The 27,579-nt window shown below is 43.9% G+C and overlaps 1 protein-coding gene across 6 annotated transcripts in view; it reads left to right on the top strand.

Moving 5' to 3' along the window:
• Positions 1-27,579, top strand: part of LOC144276727 (uncharacterized) — a 300,539-nt gene that overhangs the window by 21,914 nt on the left and 251,046 nt on the right. The window contains exons 1-2 of one of the 6 annotated variants that reach the window (XR_013348330.1): positions 337-364; positions 4,592-4,658. The exons of the other annotated variants lie outside the window; for them this stretch is intronic. The gene's annotated coding sequence lies outside the window, so the exon portion shown is untranslated. Of the gene's footprint in view, positions 1-336; positions 365-4,591; positions 4,659-27,579 lie in introns of those variants that run through there. 6 annotated transcript variants of the gene reach the window in all.

The following is a 27,579-nucleotide window of genomic DNA, read 5'->3' as shown; positions in this document are numbered from 1 at the left end:
CACTGCAGTTACTTTTTCCGACAACCATGAGGGCCAAAAACATACTTTTTAAAATAGAAAACTGAAATTCTCATTCAGTCTCCTGATTCCAGTAGCTGACGCTTTAAAAGAACCACCAAATACACAAGGCTTGTGATTTAAAATCACAAGAGTTGGCAATACTGAGAAGACGTGCATACCCTTAAATATAAAAAAGGAAGCAGGAAGGCAACCTGCCCCACCCTCCAAAAACCCCAAACAAAAAAACGCTGTATGGTTACGCGGCAATGTAAAAAACATGTTTTTTTGAGCCAAATAGGTATCCTTCAGAAGATGGAAATCCGGCTTTATTGGAACCAATAGAAAGAAGCATAAATGCTGGCAGGTAAAATGTATATTGGAAAGTAGAGGGCTAAAGAGAGTATTTGAGGAGGAAACGGAGTTCAAAAGGAACTTCAAAATGAAATGGCTGGTCCCCAACAAAATGTATTAAGTCTTGGAGAACTGAAGGATAACAAATTTTGTTCCTATCTTCTTCTGTATAGGCACTAAAGGGGGGTATCCCTAGGATTTGAAGATCATCAAGCCTAACTTCATTATCCAGTTAATTGGTTGAAACCATAATGAAGACTAATAAAACATTTAGACAAGCATAACATGGTAGGGGTAAACCAGCATAGTTTCTATAAAGGAAAGTTGTGCCATTCTAATCTATTAGAATTCTTGGATCATATAAGCAAAATGGTGGCTGATGGAACAGTGAGTGTGAATATTGAGAACCATTTGTGACGTTTGGAGGTGTTATCGGGCAAATCTGAAGTTGATGGGTATTTTGTTACTCATCCAGTACCACTCAGGCATACATTTGATGACTGTAGAAGATTGATGATGATTTGCTAGATCTTTCAGAAAGAATACCACTTGGGAAAATATTTTTAGTACAGATAGTTCTTTAGTTCAATAGCAGTTCTTACAGTGATGTGTATTTATTAATTTCTAGCAACTCAACGTTATGATTTATTATTGTTACAAAATGGTTTTTATGGCTTCTCTGTGATGACCTCATGCCAGTAATAGCTGCCTCGCTTCAAAATGAGGAAGATGCTGGCAGTATTTCTCTAAATTGCCATTATTAGATTACAAACAGTTATCATTTTTGTCTTTAGCTTGTTCATCTTATCACTTGTCTGGCCTTTCTTAATTCAAACCATCTTTGCCACACACGAGTAAACACAGATTTCTAGCACTGTCACTCCCACCTCCTCTGTGTGTGTGACTTATATGGTCATTGCATTGAAAAATGTAGATTTTAAACCTCTTTCAGGTTCACCCTTCCGTTTGTATTTGTCTTTCACTTCTCTTGACTTGTTCCTCTTCTGATATTCAGGCCTGGGACTGTAGTGCAGTAGAAGCCGATCTCCAAATCAGAGCACTCTATCTGTGGCTTTTGCTGTGTTCTGAAAATTTGGCTCCTCTTTTTAAATTGAAAATAATGGCCTGGTCATCAGAAGTGCTGAAATTGATAGGAATTATGGGTGACTTACTCCCATCACTCAGGATCAGGCCCTAACTTTGGAGCAGCAGGTCCAGCGTATATGTGTCCCAGCGTGAGATGTTGCCGTGCTGACTCAGCTTCACAACACAATCTTTGCATGGTCAGGATTTTAGGCTGTGACTTATTTTGTGATGCTTTATTCAGTAACCAAGTATTTCTGCAAAGTTAAGCATAACGATCTAAGTTGTCACTTACAACACAGATTCCGCAGAGACTTTAAAAAAAAAATATTAGACCTGGTAGTGTTTTTTAACTGTTGTATTTTAACAGCTGATGTCCCTAGTGTGCATTTGAAATTAATTTCTGTTGTCATGTTGAAAATTATTTCATATCTCTAAATCCAGAATTAATGGGAAAACAGATCAACAGTGTTAAATTTATTTCAGTATTTTTTAAAATTGTAATCTAGTACTAGACGGTCTAGACAAGCAAGGCTGTTAATATTATTTGCTGAAAATCTTGCATGACCTCATGTGTCATGATCCTGATTCAGGGCTCAATCCAGCTCAGCTTTAGTGGGAATACTCTTGTAACAAAAGGTAAAGCATGTGCTTAATTGGATCGGGGGCTAGAGTGCTCATCATCTTGAGTATCAAACCCTTAGAGACAAACCAGAACACAGAGGCCACTTGCTAAGTTCAGACAAAGTCCTGTTGTCCCAAAGGGAAGCTGGTCCTATGTTTGTGTGTGGGTGTGTCGAGGAATAGTAGGGAGCCCTTGGGGGTAGTTGCTGATCACATTCGTTTTATTTATATAGAAGAATGTATGTGGCATCATCACTCCACCTAACAGAGCTGAACCTACCTGTTCCTCATGGGAGAGCATAAAAAGCCTATTTTTCATGAGAAAAGTGTGCTCTTTCGAGGTGGACTTCAAGTATAGAGCAGATGCAAGGTTACATGTGGCTGATAGTCAGACCTGCTGTGCAGTAAGATATTGGGAATTGGGGTATGTGAGAACCCCACTAAACCACACTGGGATTGAAAGCATGCTGTGCTTTAACTCAAAGCTGGTGTGTGAATGCTTTAAATATTGAAAGATGTGCGGTAAAATTTTCAAAAGTGGGGATTAAGCACCTAGGCTCTTTGGAAAATCTAATAAGGTGACTTTCTGCATCTTTAGTGCCTAGATACATTTAAAAATCTCTCTAAGGGTACCTCTATACTGCAGAAAACCCTATGGCAGCAAGTCTCAGAGACTGGCTCAACTGACTTGGTCTAGTTGGACTTGCACTGGGGAGCTAAAAATAGCAGTGTATATGTTCCGACTTGGGCTGGAGCCCAGGCTCTGAGTCCCTCCCCTCTTGCTGGTTTTTAGGGCCCAGGCGCCAACCCAAGCCTGGACTTCTACACTGCTGTTTGTAGCCTTTCAGTATGAGCCCCATGAGCCTCAGTCAATTGGCCTGGGCTCTGAGACTCACTTATGCAGGTCTTTTTTTTTTTTTTTTGGCTGTGTAAACATACCCTAAGTGTGTCATGAGCCTAAGTTATTTTTGAAAATAGGATGTAAACTGCTTAGGCACATGTGAGAATTTTACTTGTGGTTTATGAATTTTAATTGTAGAGGAGAGTAACTGCTAACCTTGGGTCCAATTCTGTACACCTTTACAAAAATGACTAGAGGGGTGTGTGTGTGTGTGGGGGGGGGGGGGGTTTGAGGAGGGACTTTTACTCAGATAAGCAAAGGTCTGCAGGAATGGACCCTGTGGCTGTAATTTCTCTGAACACCATGAAATCAAATTCTTATTATTTAGTATTTAATCTGAAGGGGAGTGACTAAAAGCATGAACGCTGCAGTTTCAGACAGTTGTCACTAGGAGGATACACAGACCACAGTATTATGCAACCAGTTGTTTATGGTTTTATATTTCTCATTTTTGTTAATTCTTTAATAAAAAGGCAGAAATTTTAAGCATTGTAAGTATGATGCGTAATGAAGTTTATGCGCTAGTTCAAATATTTTTAAATGCTTCAAATTTTCAAAAATGCGGAATAGAAAAATGGAATAAAAAGAATGACATATTGAGAATCTGCTTATGTGATTACTTCAAACCATCTGTGGGTGAACCAAAAGAACCCTTGTGCATGAGGGCAACCAACAACTGACAGCAGTTAAGAAGAAAAACTATCCCGTAAGGGTGGGTTATTCCCCAGTACAGGTTTCTTGTACATATCTCTGAAGCATCTGGTACTGGCCACTGACAGGATACTGGACCAGATGGACAACTGGTCTGATCTGGTATGACAGTTCCTATTATCTGGACTCATGTTACAGTCTATGCTCTCCTATGTATGCGCTTCTTCGACTAGGCATGCAAATAGTTTTAATTACCTATATTTATATACTTAGCCTTATTTGAATAGTATCAGAATCTTATTAGGCAAGTAGTCTCACTGACTTACATAGACATTAACTACCCTTACTACAGGAGTAAGTTACTATTCAACATAAAAGTGGCAGAATCCGGCCCTTATTATAGAGCATCATTAATGTACGTGGCACTTTACATACAAATAAGACAACAGGTTCCATGCCCTAAGGAGCATGCATTTTAAAATCAGATGAGAAAAATGATTACAAATCATGGGGTTGGTGAGAGATGCAGGGAATCAGCACAAGACAGGGGGAAAGGGAAGCTACTGTGGCTGAGCATTGTTTTTAAAGACTGGGATCAGTGATTATTTTGTTGCAGTTGCATATTTTCTTCGTTTTGGGGAGGTTTTTTTATCTTGCAGTCAGGTGAGAGATGACATAGTTAATACAAGAGCTGAATTTTAAGAACTGAAGAAAGCTGAAGGAAGTGAATTTTGAGGAGGTATTTAACACATGAAAAGGTCGTGCAGGAAAAGACAGATTATTCCAGGCCTAGGAGTCAACATCAAAAAGGCAATATAAGAAATAATAACAACAGAACAAAAAACAAAACAGAAAACCCTTTGATTCATCAATTCTCTGTATTGAAGGTGACCTGCAAGAATTTGTTAAAAATGTGGTTTTGTGCCCATTTTTGTGTTTTAAGATTTCCGTCTCTCCATGTTATTTTTCTTTTCACGTTAGAAATTTCAGGTATGTCAACCTTGGCCTTCCCATACTGCCGGAGGACCTATTGGATGTCTTAAAGGAGGTATATTTTTAGATTTCACATTTTAATTACTTTAATCAAAGGGGTGGGCTGTGAATTTTTAACAAAGATGTCCTTTTCTCCAAAATGTTTATTGGTAATTGAAGTTAAATAGCTGTTAAACAACAATGGGGGCTGCTATTTTTAAAACTGCCTGATGCATTTGGACTCCCAGTTCCCATTAATATTCTTACAGTATTTGGATGTGATCATACAAGTTTCATATGTGCAAAACTCACATTGATTTCATTTGGAATTGCTGCCTCACTTGAAAATGAAACTGTTGGATCTGTCCCTTCTATAGTAAGGACAAAAGAAAAAATGTAAGCTGCTGCTCAGTATTATTGGAAGGGCACAATCCAATTGTGACAGAGTCAGAAAACTTAGCTTGAAATATTGTTTCCTCCAGTAGATGTGGAGAAAACCGAACGAAAACTGTGGAAAAAACAATTAGAGAAATTTTCTCTTTAGAATGCCTGCAGCTCTAGAACTCAGAGAGCTAAATGGACCTTCAAATATGCTTGATTCAATTACAGACATTTTGTTCAATATTGTGAGTGATTTCCATGACTTAAGGAGGTCTAGCAGAAGCAAACCTATGTATCTCCCGCTGATGCAGCCTCAGGTTTGGAATTCTCTAGCTGCCTGGTTGAAAATACTAGCCTTCCATTACCTTTCATGTTATGGTGGTAGTAGCAGCCCTGCGATCCCAAAGTCCCTCTCTGTTCAAGAAGTACCAGCAAAATGAGTGTGGACTTATTTATGTCACATGGGCCCTTCCCTGCGTATCATCTCTTGTCAGGTTTTTACATCGCCCCTTCCATTCTGCCAACATTCCTGCCCTTATTCACCCATTTGTTTGTCAATTCACCTGAATCCTTCATTCTTGTCTTTTTATGGGACAGGATCTTCCTTCTTTAATTGGAAACTACTTGCATTTTGGAAGAGCCCTTTAGTTGGTAAGCACCATCACTTGTTTGACTATTATGGGCCCAATCCAATTCCAAATGAAATCAGTTGGACTATCTCAACTGATTCAGTGAGAGTAAAATTTGGCTCTTTGCGCAGCTACAATAGGGCGGATAAACATTGATTTTTTTTATTTAAATTAAGTACAGGGTTTTTTTTTAATCAACTATTTAAAATTAAATTTGAAATTGACAATTTATGTTAAGGCCTAACCTGATTATAATCTTTTAAAATAATTTAAATACAAAAAATAAAATTAAGCAGTACAGTATATGTTTGCTGCCAAGTTATAAAGAAAGTCAAATCACTGAATTGGTAGAAGTCACTGTCTAAGTGCCTGGAACTAGAGTGTTTTGAACTCCTAAACCAGCTTTTGACATTAGTAGCATCTTCTGCAGGTGCAAAAAGAATACCTTGCTCCATTTCAGTTTATTCACCTAGTTCAGCTCAATGACTAGTTTATTCAAAGTTAAGAAAGCATTTGGGAATTGAAAACGCAGGAAAGCTTGTTTTTCCTCTTCCAACCTATGAATAAATACTAGGTGAGAGAGGATGAGATCTACTGGTTTTTCTTCAAGTGGCTCTGCGTATTCTAGTTTATGGGTATTTCACCACCTTGTTGTGCCTTACAGTAAGAACTCTCTCCTACAAGTGTTAGCTAGAGTGCTCTCATGCCCCCCCTTCCCTCAGCGTCACAGATGTACTGAGGGAGAGGTTATATAGGGGGCAGAACACTCTTACAACCTCAGTTCCTTCCAACTGCATGCTTGGATGGACGTGAACCTCTCTGGTCTCGTCAGAGCTGGAGCTTTTTTCCTTCTTGAGATAATGTTAGCTTGTTACATATAGCTAGTTAGTGACTTCCCCCCCCAGTTCCAGTTTATGCTGGAATTGACAAATCAGAGGAAACTGGGATTCAGGAATTGCGCTTCCTCCCCAGCTATCTTCCTGGTATCCAATGACCACTTGTGGTGTCTCAGGTTCATGGGAGAAGGACACTCGCCTTCTGGGCGTTCAATTTGTGAGACCTTTACTCACAGAGCCTACAAGGATAAGGAGACTCATTTGTAGTTCCTCCTCCTCAAAGAGGCTGTTGAGGCCAGACCCTCTGGATCTGATCTGTGTTTAGATCCAGAATCTAGAAGGCCAGTCTTGACCCTGGGGGTTTTCAGCAGCTTCAGATGACTGAAGAGGTCCATGAAACTTTCGCCCTTGTAGAGACCAGATTTGGTCCCTGTGACTCTCTCAGATAAAGCCTTGAGACTACATATGTTCAAACCAGCTGACCCGCTTCTGGAAGAAAGGCTGAGAGGTAGCTTAGCCACCTTTGCTGGAACCGTACCTCATGCCTTGCAAATATTCAATCTCAACAGAACTTCTGTGGCTGCAAGACCAGGGTTGGTTCTGACTTCCACTTCTGGATCCGGGAAGATGGATTTGATTGGGGTGTCAGATCTGGGGCTGTCAGCTCCTTTGGTTTTGGCTGTCATGGCACCAAAGAAAAAGAGAGATAGGGACAAACCAGTCAGTTTTAGCAGTGCTGGTTCCTGTGCCAGAGAACTATCAGATCAGTCTGATTTGGACAGGGCAACCATGATTCCAAAGTAGAAACTGTAAGGGACTGGGGCATAGGCGGTCTGGCCTAGCGGTCACAGCTGGGCTGGGGTCTGCACTTCAGCCTCTGTAGTTCTGAACAGGAACTGGCAGAATTGCGTGAGCCCGGTTCAGTAAGCAAGAGTTGGGGTCAGAGTCAGGCCAAGCTCAGAGATCGAAGGTCAGAGGTAGTAGCAGGCTGGAAACCAGAGGCAGGAATCGCAGTCAGAGTCAGGCTGGAGATCAGAGATAGTACCGGGCGAGAGTCAGGATCAGAGTCAGGCTGGGGTTGGAGACCAGGACACAAACAACATCTGGAATCACAGCAGGCCAAAGTCTGTGTGGCTGCGCAGGCAACTTCCTGGGGCAACCCCTGGGGTAAATAGGGCACTTGGCCAATCAGAGGGCTGCAGGATACTGTCACTCTGGCTCCCTTGGGTGGTAATTCCTGTGGCACATACTCTCTACAGTGCTCCCTGGCTGCAGTTCTGCATGGCTTCCTGGTGGCACTGTGGGAACGTCAGCTGTTCAAAGCCCTCTAGACACAGGTTCTAGTCCTCAGACCCTTATAGAAACCGTTTCACCTCCATCTTCCGTAGCATGGGAGATAGATTTGTATATAGCATCAGATCTGATATTTATGAAATCCTCAGTTCCTCTGTTGGTTCTGGACACATCCTTGATTCCAGAAAGATCTGTCAGCATGACAGTTCAAGTTAATCTTTCGGCTCCTGTGCATGTGTTGGATCTGAGCATGAAACCCAGGGGCTGGAAGAGGAAACACATTTTCCCAGTTCCAAGATCATCTTCCTCATCTCCTCTTGAGAACAAGAGGCCAGAAGATGTTGACCTTTCCCTGAAACATCCTGTTCTTCCTCCTTTGAGGACCCCAGTGTCTCCACAAAGAGCTGGATCCTCACATCTCTCTCAAGATCTGTTGTTATCCTCAATACGCTCTATCTTGGATCCAGACCCAGATCCTTACCTGGAGGAAGATAGAGGAAGAATGCAGAAACATGTGGCTGCTTTGCACCACCCTTTGGTCCACCTCCTGTAGGCATGTTTCTGAACTCTAGTTGCTGGGAAGACTGGCAGTCCTGCGGCTCATGATCTTACTGGGGGCAACCTCCGGATTTTTTTTCAATTATTCTCTTTGTGGATGAAGAAGTAGTGTTTCATCTACAAAGGATCCAACAGTCCAGAGATCCTCAGATCTGACTTCTCCAGATCTGTCAATGCTGCAGATGCTGCAATGCTGCAATACCTGAAATACTGTCTGAGGAAGAAGACAAACAGGGAGCTCCCGTATTTGAGCAGGAGCCTTTGAAAACAGACTGTGAACTGGATTTATCACTGGATGAACATGTGAGTGTGACTTCAGCCTCCTCTTCTTCCAAGGACGCTATGCAATATCATGATTTGGTGATTGCATGGTGTCCACTCTGAATCTGCCTACTGTGCCTGTGGAAGAGACTTCACACCAAAGTTTGATATTCTTGGTACTACTTCTAGGATGGTTTACTACAGCCAGCTACATCTGGCTGGTCTGCATCTGCTTTTTGTCATTAAGTCTCCAGGAAGACTGACAAGTTGTATCAAATACTCTGTAGGGATTTTTTTTTACTTTCATACCCATCCCTTACCTAATCCACTGGTGGTGGCTGCTGCCAGTAACAGGGCAAGATCTGGACTACCACACTCCACCCCAGCTGTTAGTGAAGGGAAAAAGATTGATTTGTTGGGGAGAAATGTGGTCTCTTCTTCATTGCTCAGTATTTGGGTGGAAAACTATCAGATAGTCATGGTCCGCTACCAATTCCATTTGTGGGAGGTGACTCTTTTTTTACAGGACTTACTTGACAACAGAAGAAGGTTGGAGGGCCAAAATGTAGCCTATCCTCCTTTGAAGCATTTCCTCCTATCCTCCTTTGAAGCTTCAGACTCTACTGCCAGAACATTGACATCTGCTGTGACCATGGGGAGGCATGCTTGGTTTCATTCCTTCTTGCTAGCTCTAGGCACTAGACTTAAGCTAGAGGATCTCCCCATTGAAGGGGAAGGTCTTGTCCGTGAAAAGGTAGACCAATTCCTGGAAAAACTAAAGGCCATGAGATTGATGGCCTGCTCTCTGGGTTTAATTTCCTCTGCTAAGAAGAGGCCCTCAACTCCTTTTTGGTACCAGAGGCAGTCCCATCCCTAATCTTCGTTGTTGCTGAAGTGCTTTTTGTCAAGTCAAAGGCATCAACAATACCAGCATTCTGCAACCCGGATTCACAATCTCTTCCCTTGAGGCTGTGGGTGATTGGACTTTAACTCTGTCTATTCTTGACTGTCATGTCCTTCGTCCATACTAATTAACGCTAGAAAACAGTCTACTAGAAGCTGTACCACTTAAAGTGGACTAGTGATTCCCTTGTACCTGCTTTCATTCCTTGTGTTTTGGACTTAATGTGCTTAAAAAATCTCAGAGGTTATCTAATTCATTGTTCAAAGTTCATTTGGCAGCCATCTCCACCTATCCTGCTTTAGTTGATGGTAGGTCACTGTTTGTTTATTGTTTGGTCAAAAGGTATATGAAAGATTTATCAAATGTGTATCCCCCTGTTAGAGATCCTTTCCCTTCTTGGGATCTCAATTTGGTGTTGGTCATGGTGGTAAAATCGCTCTTTGAAGTCATGGCTGAGTGTTCTTTCTGTGGTTTAGCCATCACGTCTGCCAGGAGAGTGTGTTGAATGCCTTTATGGCTGATCCACCATTCACTTCTTTTTGTAAAGACAAGATAGTTCTTAGACGTGATCCCAGGTTTGTACCTAAGGGTGTGTCTAATTTTTTTGTATCAAGTGAGACTATTGATTTGCTTCTTTCCCCCTAAGCCTAATTCTAAAAAGGGGAAATCTCTGTTACATGCTTTGGATACCAGAAGGACCCTCACTTATTATTTAAATGGAAACTAAAAGTTTTTGTAAATCCAATATTTTTTGTGTCTTACACTAAAAAACCGTATGGGTTGTAAGGTTTCTTCCCCAGACTTGTCTCTAGATGGATTAAACAATGTATTGTTGAATGCTACATGTGAGCAAAAGTTCCTGTACTTGCTTTGATTTGATCACATTCCACTAGAGCTCTGGCTTCTTCCTTTGCTTGTCTTAGGTAGGTGCCAATTGCTGAAATGTACAGAGCTGTAATGTGGACTTCGGTACACACTTTCATTAAGCATTGTGCTTTGGACTTGGCATCTAGGGCACATGCTTGAGTGCTTCATTCTGTGTTCAGTTAAGACCCTGCTCCCACCTCCAGGCGAGTTTTCAGCGTTGATTACCAGTCTGTCTAATAAATGGGAATATGCAGAGCACTAGAAAAAGAATTGAAGGTTACTTACTTCCAACTGGAGTTCTTCCTACCTGTCTTTTTGCAAACTGGATACCATTAGATTAGGCCTGACTAGAGACTGGGAGTGGTTATGTCATTACAAAACCTAAACTTCATTTTCCCAATACTAATTTGTCCCTACTGTTACTCACACCTTCTTGTCAACTGTCTGTAATGAGCCACTCACTTACCACTTCAAAAGTTATTTTCCTCCCTTGGTATCCTGCTGTTAATTGATTTAACTCATTAGACTGACCTGAAACTTGGTAAAGCAACCTCCCATCCTTTCATGTATTTATATCTGCTCCTGTATTTTAACTCCATGCATCCGATGAAGTGGGTTCTAGTCCACGAAAGCTCATGCCCGAATATGTTTGTTAGTCTCTAAGTGCCACAAGGACTCCTTGTTGTTTTTGCTGATACAGACTTAAACGGCTACCACTCTGAAACCTTTGTTTTAGTGGATACCACTAGAAGAGAGCTCTACTGCAAGGCACCACAAGGTGGTGCAGTATTCATAAGTGATTTTTGTTCGACCCACAGGATTTTTGTGAATTGTACAGTTATATTTTGGAAACACATTAAGGGTAGGAGGGAAAGGTTAGATTTTTTTTTTTAAAGAGCTGATCCCACTGCCAGAGCAAGGACTGTGCTCCTGAATTATGCCTTGGCAAAGAGTACAAAACCACATAATATTAATGATGGAAGGACCCAAGTAACATGGGACAACATATTTTGCACTAAAACTTGGATAAAAGATGCTGTTTACTGAAGAGCTTTGGTGGGCTGGGGAAAAAATACTTACGAAGTTTTCAATATGAATAATCTATGAGATGCAGTTCTTAGAGATTCAAAAGAGTGACTTGTGTTAGTGATCAAAGTATTTAACCTGGGTGTCGACGCCAGATTATTTGGAGAGTTCTCAAAATGCACTACTGTGTTGATAACATAGCAGGTTTTAGATAGATGTGGTTACAGTCTGATTCAGAGACTTAAATATTAGTAGTTTATATCTTTAAAATGGGAAAGGAAATTGTTACCTAAGTTACACAAGTAAATGCATGGGATATTTTTGTTTTGCTTTTTAAGGTTCATATTCTGTTTTTTGTTATACAACATAGCACTGACTGTTAACCTTTGACAAAAGGGGAGTCCACTGGAACTAATTTAAAACCTTGAATTAAGATAACGAGTAAGCTTTTGAGATAGTTGCCAGAACAGATTAATACTGTAGGTCCCTGTTTTATTAGTAAAATCAACTGCAATAAGGGCACATACTTCCAACATGTGAATAGCAGTAAGGGAGCATAATTTCAACGTGAATTTCCTGTTTGATACTTCATACAGTGTATAGTTTGGCAAAACATCCAGTCTGATTGAACCAGGCAGGATGATAAAGCTTTCTCCTGGGAAGGCAAGGCAATGACTTTCAAATTAAGCACTGCAAATCTAGGTGGCAGATGTTCCCTCTTTAAGTAAGATGTTGTTTCTACTCTTCTCTGAATATCCATATTTCTAAAAGAAGGCAATATGACCACGCACCATCTTATTTTGCAGTAGAGGTTTATCTAGTAGGCGGTGCCAAGCTTTTTGCAACATATAAACTCAGCTAAAAATAGGTTATCTAGACAGTGTATGCTTCGGTTTTTGCTTAAAACTATTCTTTTCATGGCTGGAGGCCAAAACAAAAATGCTTCTAGAACACAGCTGTAGGGGCTGTTCCAGAATACATCACAGATAAAGTTATTTCTAGATCTGTCTCTTGCTTTCCCTGGATTTACACCAATTCAACTTTTTTGATTCTGATGGAGGCACACTGGTGTAAATCTGGAGTATCCCAGTCAAGGTCAGTGGAGTTTTCAGGATGCACACTGTAATACAGAGCGGAATCTGGCTATGGAATTTCAAACTAGTACAGCATCTGATTTATCCTCTGTCTCACTTCCAATTTACACGTGTGTAACTGACTTAAATGCCAGTATGAGGAGTTGGGACCACAGAATTTGTTCACTCTGCTATGCCTATGAGGTCATGACTTTTCAGACTAGTACTTGACTTTAAAGTCTTTAAAAAACAAACAAACAAACAACTGATTCTCCATTGACAGATATTCCACTATACTTGTATAACTTATATGTCAGAAGTGATGGTGGTGAGACGAGAAGGGATAGGTTTGGGAGCAACTATGACATTTGCATCCAGTAGCTCTGTCAGTGTTAAAAAGTACCTTTCTGTTTTCCTAACAAAGGTTATAACAGGAAAGCAATTTCAATACCAAGTATTGCAAATATCAGGATAGCCACGTATCCAGAAGAATTACTCATGAGAGCAGTTCTTGTAGCATAAGACAGAACAGGAAACTGACTTGTTACTTTATCTAGACAGTTTGAGCCTGAGTCTCTGCTTTGTCATCCGGACATAAAAACAGGGTAAAGGAGTGGAGTATCAGGTCTCTAGTTTGTAAAAGCACAATCTTATAGTCTGAAAAAGTCTTACGGAAAGCGTAGCTGGCTTGTGAACCAAAGCAAAAATTGGTTCTATCACACGGGATTAGATAGGGTTTTCCTATCCAAGCAGTCAAGTGACTCTGACAGCCTCAATCAAGTGATATTAGAAGAGTGCATGAATATATTGTGGTTTTCTGGGGGCATCTATAGAAGCAACTCCTTGGCAGGGCCAGCTCTAGGATTTTTGCTGCCCCAAGCAAAAAAATTTTTGGCTGTCCCCGCTTTTTTTCGTGTCCCCCTGGCTCCGCCCCAACTCCGCCCCTTCCCAACTCCTTCCCCAAATCCCCGGCCCTGTCGCCTCCTCCTGGCATGCTGCATTCCCCCCCATTGCTTCCTGCGCCTCCACCCCCGCAACCCACCGACCTCGCTCACCTCCGCTCCTCCTGCTTCCCTGAACATGCCGCCGCTCCGCTTCTCCCTCCTTGCTCTCAGGCGAGGGAGAGGTAGCGCGTTCAGGGGAGCAGGCGGAGCGGAGGTGAGTGAGGGTGGGGGGAGCGCAGGAAGTAATGGGGGGGGTAGAGGAACTGCTCCCCACCCCAGCTCGCCTCCGCTCCACCACCACCGCCGCCTCCCCTGAGCGTGCCGCCGCCGATTGGCTTCTCCCTCCCTGCGCGAAACAGCTGTTTCGCTTGCGGCAAGCCTGAGAGGGAGGGGGGAGAAGCCGAGCGGCCGTGGCGTGCTCAGGGGAGCAGGCGGAGGCAGAGCGGAGGCGAGCTGGGGCGGCGGGGGCACATTTCTAGGGGCGGCATGGCTGGCGCCGGAACGCAGCCCCTAGAAATGTGCTGCCCCGAGCACCTGCTTGTTTTGCTGGTGCCTAGAGCCGGCCCTGCTCCTTGGGCATTGATCCATATCTATTAATTGACATTTAGCTGGTCTCAGGTTCTGGAGTTTGGAGAAAAGATCAATGTTGTTTTGAGAAGGAAAGTTACATGTAGAGATGAGTTAATGTATAATGAGCTACAATGATGGGTAGTATGCAAAACGTGGAGTAGGGTTCAAGGCTTTTGGTCATGAAGACAGCGCTATATATTATAGATATACATTTTAGAAATGAGAGCAGTGTACTTAATTTGAGTCTGGTTAATTTATACAGAGGTTGGTTGAGCACCTGTTATCACAACCAGAACTGTGCAAGTTAGTGTGGAAGGAGGTCTTGAAAACGTATGCAAAGTCAGGAAAGTATCTTCAGAATAGTTAGCAGAAAGACTATCTTGCTGTTGAATGCTTGAGCAGATAGTGGGGTCGTTTAGGGGAATGATGCTTAAATTGGGAAGTATTCAAGGGAACTGGTACTGGACAGGCAAATGCCTGCTGTAATCAGCCCTGATGGCTTACAATCATAAGGCCAAATTCTGTCCTTACTTATGCTCTACTGAAGTCAATGAAATGTATGTTAAGTCACCACAGAGGTTTGTTTATAGTGCCACAACTCTAGGATATTTTAGATTTTGCTTTTTTTCTTTTTCTTTTCCCAGAATTCACTAGCACTCAAAAAGTATGCATTTTCTCCAGTATGGAGCATTGCATTGTTTAGGTCTTCTTGAGATGCTTGTTGATAGCCCCAGCTACCAAATAAAATCAAGGGAAATTGGTCTAGGATAGTAATAGTACAACTGTGCCTGTCTTAGGGGTTGTTATACTGCCTATCCCCATATTGGCTAAATGCTTCTTAGGTAAACTAGATTAGCATTGTGTAACAATATGGATGTCACAAGGTGGCTTGCCCCTGTAAATGAAGCAGGTCCAGCTCCCCCTTGCCAGAACAGGTTCTCCCAGTTTGGCCAATTCAGAGGGTGGGACAGCACCTTGGGCAATGAAAGATGAGGGGCAATGTGAGAGGGAGGAGATCAGGTGGGAGCAATCTCTGAGATTTAGTCAGGAAAAGGGGTAGGTGAGAGCTGCCTGAGAGTCAGGAGGCTGGAGACGGTCTCTGGGAAAAGATCTCTGTAAGCGCTCCTTGGAAAGGAGGAGGAATTATCAGGAAGTCAGTGGGCAGATGTGATGGGGTCCCTGGGGTACAACCTGAAACTGGGCTACCTCTGTGCCCCCTTAACTCTCCAGCCTGGGCTGTCTCTCTCAATGCTTTGCTAGTGACAAGCAACAAACCCCTCCAGGCACTGTTATCAGTCAGCACAACATGTGGAGTCCCGCATTCAGCTAGATTGCATGAATGCTCTCAGAGCCACTCATGAATCCCACGGATAAAGGCACTAGGCAGTTCTCCCCCAGTTCCCGTCTGCCTTGCATGCCAGAACTGTACCATCTTGCCCTGATCAGAAGCCTGCTCAGTGTAAATTTATTACCCAGTCCGCCCCCTCCCTTGGTATGGAGAGGTCTTTGTAATCTGAGCTGACATTTCCCAAGCACTTCAACCAAAACACATTGTTTTAGGTGAAACATAGAACAAATTTATCAGAGATAGTTACCAAAGAAAATAAAAGATGATCACACAGGCTGAATCTTAAACCTTATTACATTAGCCAGTATTTAAATCAAACAGTTTTCCCACCCTGCAGAATGTTACAGTAGAAGTCTTTGCCCTCCCAGCATTCTTGTTGTTTCTAGCATAGGTGGGGGAGGAGAAAGGCCAAAGCATGATGAAACTGTCCCTTATTTTATGTTCTCAGTCCCTGTGCCTGGAAGATACTATCACAGACGTGTCCTGAGTTACAGAGTTGAGCAAATGCCCATTATGTGATGCTTGGTCAGCCCTCTTACAGTATTGTAAATCCCTTGTTTACAACTCCCCTGCTGATTAATGGTAATTTAACACCTTCCTGGGCTTGGATCACCTCCTTTGTTGTCACTAGCAAATTTACAACATATTTCAGTAATAACATACAGCAAAATCTCATAACTTCATACACACTAGTGATACACATGGTTTGACAAAATCATGGATTTCAGCATATCATGACCTTTCATATGATATCTTACATGGCATGCTTGTATGAAATATATCATAATTCTGTGATGGGGTGAGTATGGGGGTTCCAGGGTGTATTCTGAGGTACAGAGTGCCACAGCAGTCTAGCCTGCTGGCGTTCAGGAGCCAAACCCAGTGCTGGAAGGCTGACAAGAGATGAGCTTTAGGAAGCTAGTGGAAGGGGTATCTAGCTGACCTTCCTGAGACAGAAAACCATAGTCAGAGAAGGTGAGAGAGAGCTGAAGGCTGAGAACAGGGAGACGCTTCTTGGCTCTCAGAGCTGGAGGACTGAGGCTGGAGGGCCAGAGAAGCCTGAAGTCTGGACATGAGGTGTGTTGAGAGATGTTGGGGCTGGCGGTTGATGGACTGTTGGGACTTGTTTTGTTACGGTTTATGAGCCTGGGGCTCTTATAACAAATGAACCTCACAAGGGCTGCATGTATACTTGTAAAGAGGGTTTGGACTATTTCTGGAACTCTGGAAGGGATGACTAAACAGGCGCACCTGTTCCATGGCCTGCTGCAGGAGGTAGCTCCATTTGGGGCCACCATTGACAAGGAGTTGTAAAAAAATCCTTTCCAGTTATGGTGAGAAAGTGTTCTCAGGGAGGAAGGCCTTTAAGTGACCTAAACGAGGTTAGATTTTGATTAGGCTACTCTTTTCTTGAGTATCATCCCATATCTTCATAGCTGGACTCCCTAAATTGAGAATGCCTTGTCTCTGGCTCTCTTTTTGTTTACCCCGTCAGAGCATAGTCCTGTAGGATGTCTTCCTGCTGTTGGCACAGGGGTTTAAAGTGAGCTTTGCACCATTGACAGCCGATTCTCCTGCGTGTAGTGTACCATTTATCTGACAAAGTTCATTGGTGAATTAAGGTAACCTACACAGTTGTTGTGGATATGAGCAAAATGAGGCGAAGGTATTGTATATTGTGGCTAACAGGTGATTATGCTATTCTTCAGCATCTTGTCCTTGTACCTGAGGGTCTTGCCTGGTTAGGGCATGCTGGAAATGTAAAAGGTTCAATGTTTTCTGGAGGGAGACCAGTTTGGTTGCTTCCATGTCCTGGTGGGATGGAGGAAATGTTATAATGCTTGCGTGAGTGAGGTTGTGGTCAGACTTGAAGAGAAGAATGTTTGTGTCAAGTATCAGTGGGGTAGCCGTGTTAGTCTGTATCCACAAAAACAATGAGGAGTCTGGTGGCACCTTAAAGACTAACAGATTTATCTAGGCATAAGCTTTTGTGGGTAAAAAAACCCCACTTCTTCAGATGGATATGAAGAAGTGGGTTTTTTTACCCACAAAAGCTTATGCCCAAATAAATTTGTTAGAATGTTTGTGGTGTCCCCAGTATCCACTCTTAGGGTTTAGATTGAGTTCAGCCTCTTGTCAATTGACCTTTTGGGTCTGTTGATGTCATGTTTTTTTTTTTTTAAATGGCTTTCATGTTGGACAAGAGACTGGATACTAGAATACTTGGGTTCTGTCTAGATGGAAATTTAAAGTTGCTAAGAACCAATGGGCCTGGGTGATTCCAGAACGGTGCTGGGTAGAATGCAGCAGCTCTGAAGATCTGTAGCATACAGGCTTCTCTTTTGCCTTGCAAATCAGATGAACACATTAACAGTGTTTGCTTTTTGGGTGGGGCATCTTCTGCATTTAATGACATGGGGAATAGAACTGCGATCCCACTTCTTTTGTTCTTCACTTTGCTTTGTCCTGGGATCTTTCTTGGCTTGTGTCGTATTGAGCAACCTGTGGGGGGACTAGCTGGGCTAAAATGGGATTAGAGTTTAGACCAGGGGTCGGCAGCCTATGGCACACGTGCCAAAGATGGCACGTGAGCCGATTTTTAATGGCATGCTGCTGCCTGCTGGGTCCCAGGCACCAGCCCCGTTCAGCCCGCTGCCGAACCCAGGCCGGCAGTGGGCTGAGCGGGACTGGCGGCCAGGACCCCGGCAGGCAGCAGCGTGCCATTAAAAATCCTGCCCGCCCCGGCCCACTCTTCTCCACTCCCCCCTTCCCCCCGGAGCGGCAGGGTGAAGAAGCTTATTCCTGCCAGTTGCTGCTGCAGCGCAGACAAGCTCCCCTTCCCCCGCCGTACTGGGTTCCTGCCCCTGCCCCTCCTCCTCCTCCCTCCCTGCCGCCAATCAGCTGATGGCCCTTGTGGGGAAGGGGGAGAAGCGGAGCCGCAGCGTGGAGGCAGAGAAGAGGTGGGGACGGGGCCTTGGGGAAGCGGGGTGGAATCAGGGCATATCCCCTCCACCCCCCTGCCGTGAGCCACTCTGGGCAGGGGGCTGGGAGTAACCAGGACCAGTAAACCCCAGGACCCTAGGCCACACCCCCAGCCCTCTGTCCTGACCCCCTCTCAAACACACCCAGCCCTCTGCACTGACCCCTGCACCCCCCACACACCTCAGCCTCCTGCCCTGACCCCTGCACCCACCCATGACCCCAGCCCTGACTCCAGCACCCCCCACACATGCCCTCAGCCCTCTGCCCTGACTCCTGCACCCTCCTCGCACCCCCCACATTCCCACCCCCACCCTGAGCACCAAACAGGAGCTCCTGCACCCCTTGCACCAAATGGGAGCTGCCCAGGTAAGCAGTCCACACCCAAACCTCCTGCCCCAACCCTGAGCCCCCTCCCTCATTCTAGCTCCTGGCCAGACCCTACACCCCAACCCCCAGCCTGCTCCTTCACCCCCAGCCCTGTGCTCAGTGCACTCCCACCCTCAGCTCAGTGCAGAGAGAGAGGAAGAGAACGGGCTAGAACCAGGGAGAAGGTAGGTACCCATTCTATGTGGGCAGGGCAGGGCCGGGATCCCAGACTGGCAGCGGGCTGAGCGGGGCCGGCAGCTGGGACCCTGGTAGGCAGGAGCTGGCGGACGGAACCCCAGACCGGCAGCGGGCCGGCGGCGTAAGATCAGCATTTTAATTTAATTTTAAATGAAGCTTCTTAAACATTTTGAAAATCTTGTTTACTTTACATACAACAATAGTTTAGTTATATAATATATCGACTTATAGAGGAAGACCTTCTAAAAACGTTAAAATGCATTACTGGCACACGAAACCTTAAATTAAAGTGAATAAATGAAGACTCGGCCCACCACTTCAGAAAGGTTGCCAACCCCTGGTTTAGACTGTACTACTGCAATCTACTGCCATGCTCTCTTCCTTCCCCAGATTCTACCCCCAGTATAGTCTTGCTTAATCAAATTCTTCTGTTGTATTGAAACTGTGCAGCATGAATAACTGCTAACCTCAAACTGTTCAGGTACGTTAATTAAAGAAATCTTGGGCGGGATTTTCAAAAGTGCCAAAGTGACTTCGCAGCTCAAGTCCCAAAACAAAAGTCAGTGGGACTTGTGTTCCTAAATTACTTGGGCACTTTTGAATATTCCACCCACTGTTAACATGAAAATGATCAATTTAACCCAAATAGAGTAAAATCATCTTGGTGAAGTTAACATACCCCTGTGTTTTTCTGCAAAACTTGTAAATTTTTTGCTGAGGTTTTCCTGTTTATTTGTAGCATCACTCCTATTGCTATATGAAAGGAAACTGACTCTCTACAGAGGAGAAACTGTAAAACTGTAAATACACAAAGTGTTGCCAAATGCAGATAATGAACAATAGATAAACAGAACTGATTTCTGTGGGAATATTTGCAGAGTAAGGGCACTGCTCTTTATAAGTAGAAAGGTGTTAGGATCAAGCCTTAAGAGTTTCCAGGTTTAGGCCCTTAGTGTGGAAAGTGTCATATAACTGTATGGCACTGTATGTAAAAGAGTGCTAATACTGTCAAAAAATAACTGTGCCAACAACATCAAAAGTGGGCAGTACTTCTCTCCCTCCTCCCCTGCTTTAAATTCTGTTATGAAATTGTTCTTTTTGTAAGTCAGCCAAGTTAGTCACAAGAGTACAAGGGTAATAATAGAAAGTACAGGAGTTTGTGTTGCTTCTATTCACAGTCCTTCATATCCTTCTGTTGAGCATAGTTTTTTTGAAGGCTACTGTTTTTCTCTTTTGGAGTACTTTTTTCTTTCCTTTTTAAAAAATTCCTTTATTGAAATGTGTTTACCCAGGAATATAATTTTTTTCAAGTATTTTGAGAGTATTTTTGGTACTTGATCTCTTTTCTCTTTCATAAGTAATCTAAGCCAGATACCTCTCGCAACAGGCAAACACAGTTGCATTAAAGCAACTTGTTTGTGCAGCTACTCAGCAGCAAGTTATGCTCCAGATCTCTTATCACAGGAGAACCAGTGTGGTTTTGTTAGGTTGATGGCAGGACATGAACTTTTTTCAGGGACTGTGCATCTTCTGTTTGCTTTACCTGGGTAAGGAGTGTCTCTTGAGTGGGGCAATGCAACTCCAGAGAGCTACTGGCCATCTGGCTATTCCTCTCCTGTGGAGGGGCAATGCACCAGCCATGGGAGCTGGATGGGAAGAGGAGTGGCTGTGCTGGATTCTCTTCTTGCTCATGTAGATCTCTTCTGCACAGAACTTGGTTACTCTGGATTTATCCTGGGTATCTCATTTGTTATGTGAAAGCAAGGAAATGTGTTTATGGTAGCAACCTCTTTTCCTCCCCTGCACTTCCATTTTAAAAAATATTTTTGTATATTTTGGGATATTGGACAAAGAGTACCAACTGAACCGACTCAGCTTTGCTGCATATAAACTGATGATCAGACTGCAATGACGTTCTCTATTCTGGTAGATAGTTTTCAATGGCACATTGGTGGAGACCTCACACCAGCTTGCTTAGTAATTTCTGTTAAAGAAAATTTGTACAATTGTGAGTCAAATTCAGCTCTGGTACTTCTATTTATTTCAGTGGGAATTGTGCCCGTTGATCCCAGAACTGGATTTGGTTCAAAATGGGTGATTGTGTGTAGTTCTACTGTGTCTACATATCAGCCTAGTAATATGCTCAGATATTTTCAAGCCCAAGAAAAAACTTTCACTCCTAATAATGATAAATGTAAGACTAAGTTAAATCTATAACTATCTTTTCTTGCCTGTGAATGGAATTTGCGAGACTGATGACTTAGTTGTGCTTAAAAGGGGGTCTCTTTAGTGCTGCTGTATCAGTCACATAATTACTCTGCTGCAGATAGAGCAGTGAAGTCAGTGGATGTCCTGCAGCTGACTTTAGCGGGCGTTTAATCAACCCCTATGTGAACATTCAAGTCAACAAATTCAAAGGACCTCAATCCATCACAATAATCATGTTGTTCTTTCCTCTGGACTCCCGGGGCATCCTGTCCTCCACCTTGCATATCTTGTACTCTAAACACTTCAGGGCACAGACTTTATGTTGAAATCTCGTACAGTGTTAGCATGTCATTGCTGAACAGATAATAATAACACATCTTCAGTGGAAATGTAGGCCCAGCATTTAAGACAGCTGGAGAATCTACTTTACAAAAGCCATCTACTAACCAAAGGTTGGTTACTTGAGTATGTGTGTTTAAAGATGGATCTGAATTCTGATTAATACTCAAAAGTAATTCAGAACTGGGGTTATGCTGGAGTTATGCTTCAGGCCCATTTTGGATGAGTCTGTGTCTCTCCATTTGTCTTCCTTGGTTTACAAAGATCTAAGAACATTTTCTCTACAGCTAATGAAAATTGGTTTAATATAGTTTTTCCATGAGAGTAAAATGTTTTGATAAATATGTAGATGATTAGTAAATGATGACACAGATGAGTTTTTTTCTCTCTTATGTCCAGTTCATTTTACAGCGTAGAGCAATGCTTCAAAGGCTGAACCTGTTGTAACAGTGCCAAACTGAAATGCCTGTTTCTTGAGTGGGCTGGTGCTTCTTATTGAAAAGTTAGATTGTTGATTCCATTCTGGGTGCGCATGCCCACGTGCACAGTCGTCAGAGATTTTTGCTTTAGCAGTATCCAGTGTCCACTCAAAGAATTTCTTCTTGGATTACTGCCTGCATTTGCCGCTGTTACAAGCGGGCACAGGTGCCACCTCCAGCAATCGTAACCACCAATTCAACCAGGGCACAAGCCTCCTCAGCAGCTTTCCTGGCTCAAGTGCCTATCCAGGACATCTGTAGGGCAGCCACCTGGTTGTCCATCCACACGTTCACGTCCCATGATGCACTTACCCAGCAGGCCTGGGACGATGCTGGATTTGGTGGAGCAGTGTTGCTAGACTGTGAACTCTGAGCCCACCTCTGAGGATACTGCTTGTGAGTCACCTAGAATGGAATTGACCTGAGCAAGCGCTCGAAGAAGAAAACATGGTTACCCACCTTTTTGTAACTGTTATTCTTCAAGATGTGTTGCTCATGTCCATTCCATTACGCGCCCTCCTACCCCTCTGTCGGAATTGCCGGCAAGAAGGAACTGAGAGGGTGTAGGGTCGGCAGTGCCTAATATACCAACGCATGAGTGCAGCTCTCAAGGGGGCACTACAGCTGACCCTACGATACCACAACGGCAAAAATCTCCAACGACTGTGGACGTGGGCACGCACGCGCCTAGAATGAACTGGACATGAGCAACACCTTTCGAAAAACAACAGTTACAAAAAGGTAGGTAACTGTTTTTTTTATGCCTCGTGTGCCATTTTATTTTGGGTAATATTAGTCCTCCTACAGTGTAAACTATATGCACAGCTGAGGGATTTGACATAGGCCTTATGTAGTGATACACATAGGCCAGTGGTGAAGAGGTACAGATCGTAGCACCTTTCAGTTCACTGGCCTACACTTAAAATCTTATAAGTGAGTTTCTTAGGGCTGGTCTACGCTACACAGTTAGGTCGACATAAGCTGCCTTATGTTAACCTAATTATGTCAGTGTCTACACTACAGCCTTTCTGCCACCAATATAAGTGCCATGCTACACCAACATAATAACTTCACCTCCACGAGAGGCGCAAGTCTAGTTAGGGTCTTTCTAGGGGTGGCTTTGGAGCCTGATCCCAGCTCAGTGCTGGGGCAAGAATCTGGGGAAGCTTTGGGCCCCGAACCCAGCTGAGAGCCTGGCGAGAAGCCTGAGGGGCACCCTGCCTGTTCCCTGCCTGGATTCGGGCACCAGTGTCAATTTCACGGCTCCCTGAGCCATGAAATTGACAAGGCTGCCGTGGTCCCTGTGGGTGGGAGGGGATCCGAGAAGCCTCGGGTGGGGAATGCAGGGCAGGCGAGAAGCCTCTGGCAGCTTTCTCCACTCCTGGCTTGTAATGGGGGATCAGAGGGGTGGGATAGCCAGGCTCCTAGCAGGGAGCGGCAAGTGGAGCTGAGAGACCGGTTTCTCAGCTCCCCACACTGCGCCTCTTAGGTCAGTGGAAGTGCTTCTGGTGAGGACACGTACCACTGACCCAAGGAGAGTAGTGTAGACATGCACCACCACAGTAATTACTGCAGTGGCTGTAAGTTGAACTAATATAGGTTGTCTTAGGTTTCAAGCATAGACAGAGTCTTTGAAAAACTAAAACAGAAGGTAGTGAATTTGAAGGATGAGTAGTAATTGATTAAAGACCACTGTTAGCCATGATCCCTATGTGCTGCATAATGCTGTCATTTACAAAACATACTAGCAATTTGATTTCAGTAGTATTCATAATGCCAAGCCTTAACGTGAAGCAGGAATGTTGTGAATTAGCAACTTTCTTACACTTCCCTACATTCCTCTTATGTCCTAACAGGTCACCCTTTCTCTATCTTTGATCTTAACTATCTTGAGCAGTTTAGTATCATCTGCAAACTTTGCCACCTCACTGTTTACCCATTTCTCCAGATCATTTATGAATAAGTTGAATAGGATTGTTCCTAGGACTGAGCCTTGGGAACACCACTAGTTACCGCTCTCCATTCTGAAAATTTACCATTTATTCCTAACCTTTCTTCTGTGTCTTTTAATCAGTTGGCAAATGAAATTTAATGTGGATAAATGTAAAGTAATGCGTACTGGAAAAAATAACCCCAACTAAACATACAATATGATGGGCGGCTAATTTAGCTACAACTAATCAGGAGAAAGATCTTGGAGTCATCATGGATAGTTCTCTAAAGACGTCCCCGCAGTGCGCAGCGGCAGTCAAAAAAGCAAACAGGATGTTAGGAATAATTAAAAACAGGATAGAGAATAAGATGGAAAATATCTTATTGCCCTTATATAAATCCATGGTACCCCCACATCTTGAACACTACGTACAGATGATGTCCCCTCATCTCAAAAAAGATATACTGTCATGAGAAAAGGTTCAGAAAAGGGCAGCTAAAATGTTTAGGGGTTTGGAACGGGTCCCATATGAGGAGAGATTAAAGAGTTTAGGACTTTTCAGCTTGGAAAAGAGGAGACTAAGGGGGGATATGATAGAGGTATATAAAATCATGAGTGATGTGGAGAAAGTGAATAAGGAAAAGTTATTTACTTGTTCCCATAATATAAGAACTTGAGGCCACCAAATGAAATTAATGGGCAGCGGGTTTAAAACAAATAAAAGGAAGTTCTTCACACAGCGCACAGTCAACCTGTGGAACTCCTTGCCTGAGGAGGTTGTGAAGGCTAGGACTATAAGAGGGTTTAATTCATGGAGGTTAAGTCCATTAATGGCTATTAGCCAGGATGGGTAAGGAATGGTGTCCCTGGCATCTGTTTGTCAGAGGGTGGAGATGGATGGCAGGAGAGAGATCACTTGATCATTACCTGTTAGCTTCACTCCCCCTGGGGCACCTGGCATTGGCCACTGTCAGTAGACAGGATACTGGGCTGGATGGATCTTTGGTCTGACCCAGTGTACCCATTCTTATGTTCTTATGTACGCTACCTCATAATACAGTACTTACGCCTGAGGGCATTCTGTGCCAAAAAATTAAAAATTCTTTGCACGATATTTTAAAATTCTGCAAAATTCTGCAAATTTTATTTGTCAAATGTGAGGGTTCCAGCATGGCATTGGGGAGCACAGGCCACTGGCTGCACAGAGATGGGAGATCACTCTGCAGCTCGTCTCAGAACACGGACTCAGCAGTGAGGCTGCACCCAACCCTGATTCAGTGCAAGGACCAAGCTTGCCCCAGAAACACCCGAGGGCCCTGCCCCTCTGTGTGGGCAGGCAGGCTCAGCAAGGCAGGATCCAAGCATTGAGGGGCTTAATGTGGGGGGAACCAGGTGTGGGTGGAGAGGGTTCTGTGTGGGGCTGTCTGGGTGTGGGTGACTCAGTGGGGGATCCGGGTGTGGGGGGGATCTGGATGCACAGGGATTTGTTGGGGGTTCTGGGTGCAACAGTAATGGGACTCTGCAGGGGGGTCCAAGTGAAGGTGGTTGGGGCTCAGCAGAGGGGGAGGCCTTTGTGTGGGGGGATAGAGCTCAGCAGGGGGGTCTGGGTGTCAGGTGTTCAGTGGGGTGGGGATCCAGGTGCAGCTGGTTGGGGCTTAGTGGGGTGCAAATCTGGGTGCAGGTGACTTGGGGTGGTCCAAGTGCAGGTGGAGTAGGGCTCATTGGGCGGGGGGGGGTTGTTCTGAGTGTGGGGGGTGAGGCTTGGTGGGAGGGTCTGGGTATGAGAGGGTCTGGATGCATGGGGGTTGGGCGGATGGGGGAGCAGCTCCCTGTACAGGGATGCCTCCCGCTGCAGCTGAGGAGTGATGGGCACAGGAAGCGGAGGGGAAGGGGGAGTTTGCATACCTTCCTGCAGTCGGGGGGAGAAATCTGGGGGTGGGTCTGACCTTGCCCCAGATGCCGTGCAGAGGAAGAAGTCCCGTCCTCCCCAGCCCAGCTTTGAGTAGCAGCTGAGCACGGCGCATGTAGGAGCCACTAGCTGGGTCTTCACCAGTCCCGCTTCCTGTCCCACAGTGATTTACCTCTCTGATGTCAGAAAGTCATTTTTCTTCAGGGAAGCAAAGAAATCTGTGGGCGACATAAATTCTGCGCATGCGCAGTGGCACAGGATTCCCCCAGGAGTAACTACCCTGCATCTGTGCAGTGGACTCAAATGTGCAGTTTATCCACATCATTGGTTAGTTTCACTTTGCTGATGAACTTGTTAAGAACAGAGAGGAGCCCAGATCCTCAACTTCATTCCCTCCTGTTGCGCGAGCAGCACCTGTTTTGCCGGCAAAGGCATAGCTGCATCATTTTACGCTCATTTATTGATAGGAAGGTTGTCTTTGTAGCCATACAGGCTAGAAACTCATTTTTAAAAGAAAAGCTGAGATTTAGAAGGAATTGGAGGCATCTGAGAAATACACGTACTTACCCAGAATGAACGGGTTTTTCCAAATGTGAGTATGTATATTGGCAGCCAGCCATCTTCCTCGGCTTACATGCTCCATTGCCTCTTCTTCTTTCCTTGCCTTTATTTGCCTTGCAAAGCATGCATATAGATGAAGATATATAAAATAATATATTCATTTTAAAAAGTTGTATTAAAAGGCTATTATTAAAATAGCATAGTACTCACAAATTAGGAAGTGTCAGTATTAACAGGTCTGCCAAGTGTCATGCATTCATGCACAACTGATAAATTGTGATGCATTTTTAATTAGGAAGACAGACACTCACCGATATAGTACCCTGTAGCCTCGGGGGAAAGAGCTCTGAGCTAAAAGCCAAGCGCCCATGAGTTCTAATCCCAGCTTTTCCTTTTATTGATGGTTCTGTGAACTTCACAACCCTTATTGTGGCCTACCTTCTGTGCCTTGTGGGAGGTAATTATCATTTACCACTTTTATAGCAGGGGATTTGACAAGGTCACTGAAAGCAGAACTGGGAATAGAACCCAGGTCTCTAATATAATATAAGAAACCAAGTCTCATCCCCTTTGCAATGCAGCCTTTCAGATGAAATGGGCCAAATTATGTGCATGTGTAAGCCATACTACCACGGGGTGGCTCTTTATCCCATACTAGTGGCTAGATTATATGAAGAGGTTTAAGTCTGCTACAGCTTGCATTCCAACAGAGGTGGTATTTTAGCTCAAGTGATAGAGGCTTATGCTTTTAGATCAGATATCCTAGGTTCAGCCTTTGCAGATAATCAAATAGGGACATTGTTTAAACTTGGTTATGCTATCTCTAACCACTTGACCACACCTTGCTGCCAGAGCTAGGAAAAGAATCAAGATTATAGGTTCATAGAGTTTAAAGCCAATAGGGACAATTAGATCATCTAGTCTGATCTTCTGATATCACAGGTCATTATGTTTCACATAGTTACCCCCAGTATTGAGGCCAACACCAACAGCTTGTGTTTGGCTAAAGTATATCTTATGAAAAAGCAACCAGTCTTGATCTGAAGACCTCTAGAGGTGGGAGAATCCACAACTTCCCTTGGTATTTGCTCCAGTGATTAATCACCCTCACTGTTATAAATTTGTGCCTAATTTCTGGTTTGACTTTTTCTAGCTTCAGCATTCAGCCGTTGGTTCTTATTATGCCTTTTTTTGCTAGTAATATCTAACATTCTAGAAAAAAGAAAAGGAGTACTTGTGGCACCTTAGAGACTAACCAATTTATTTGAGCATAAGCTTTCGTGAGCTACAGCTCACTTCATCGGATGCACGGGTTTACAAGGAGTTGCGTAA

The sequence above is a fragment of the Eretmochelys imbricata genome, chromosome 1, assembly GCF_965152235.1.
Source record: "Eretmochelys imbricata isolate rEreImb1 chromosome 1, rEreImb1.hap1, whole genome shotgun sequence".
NCBI classification, from domain to species: Eukaryota; Metazoa; Chordata; order Testudines; family Cheloniidae; genus Eretmochelys; species Eretmochelys imbricata.
This window is presented reverse-complemented; position numbering and strand designations above follow the sequence as displayed.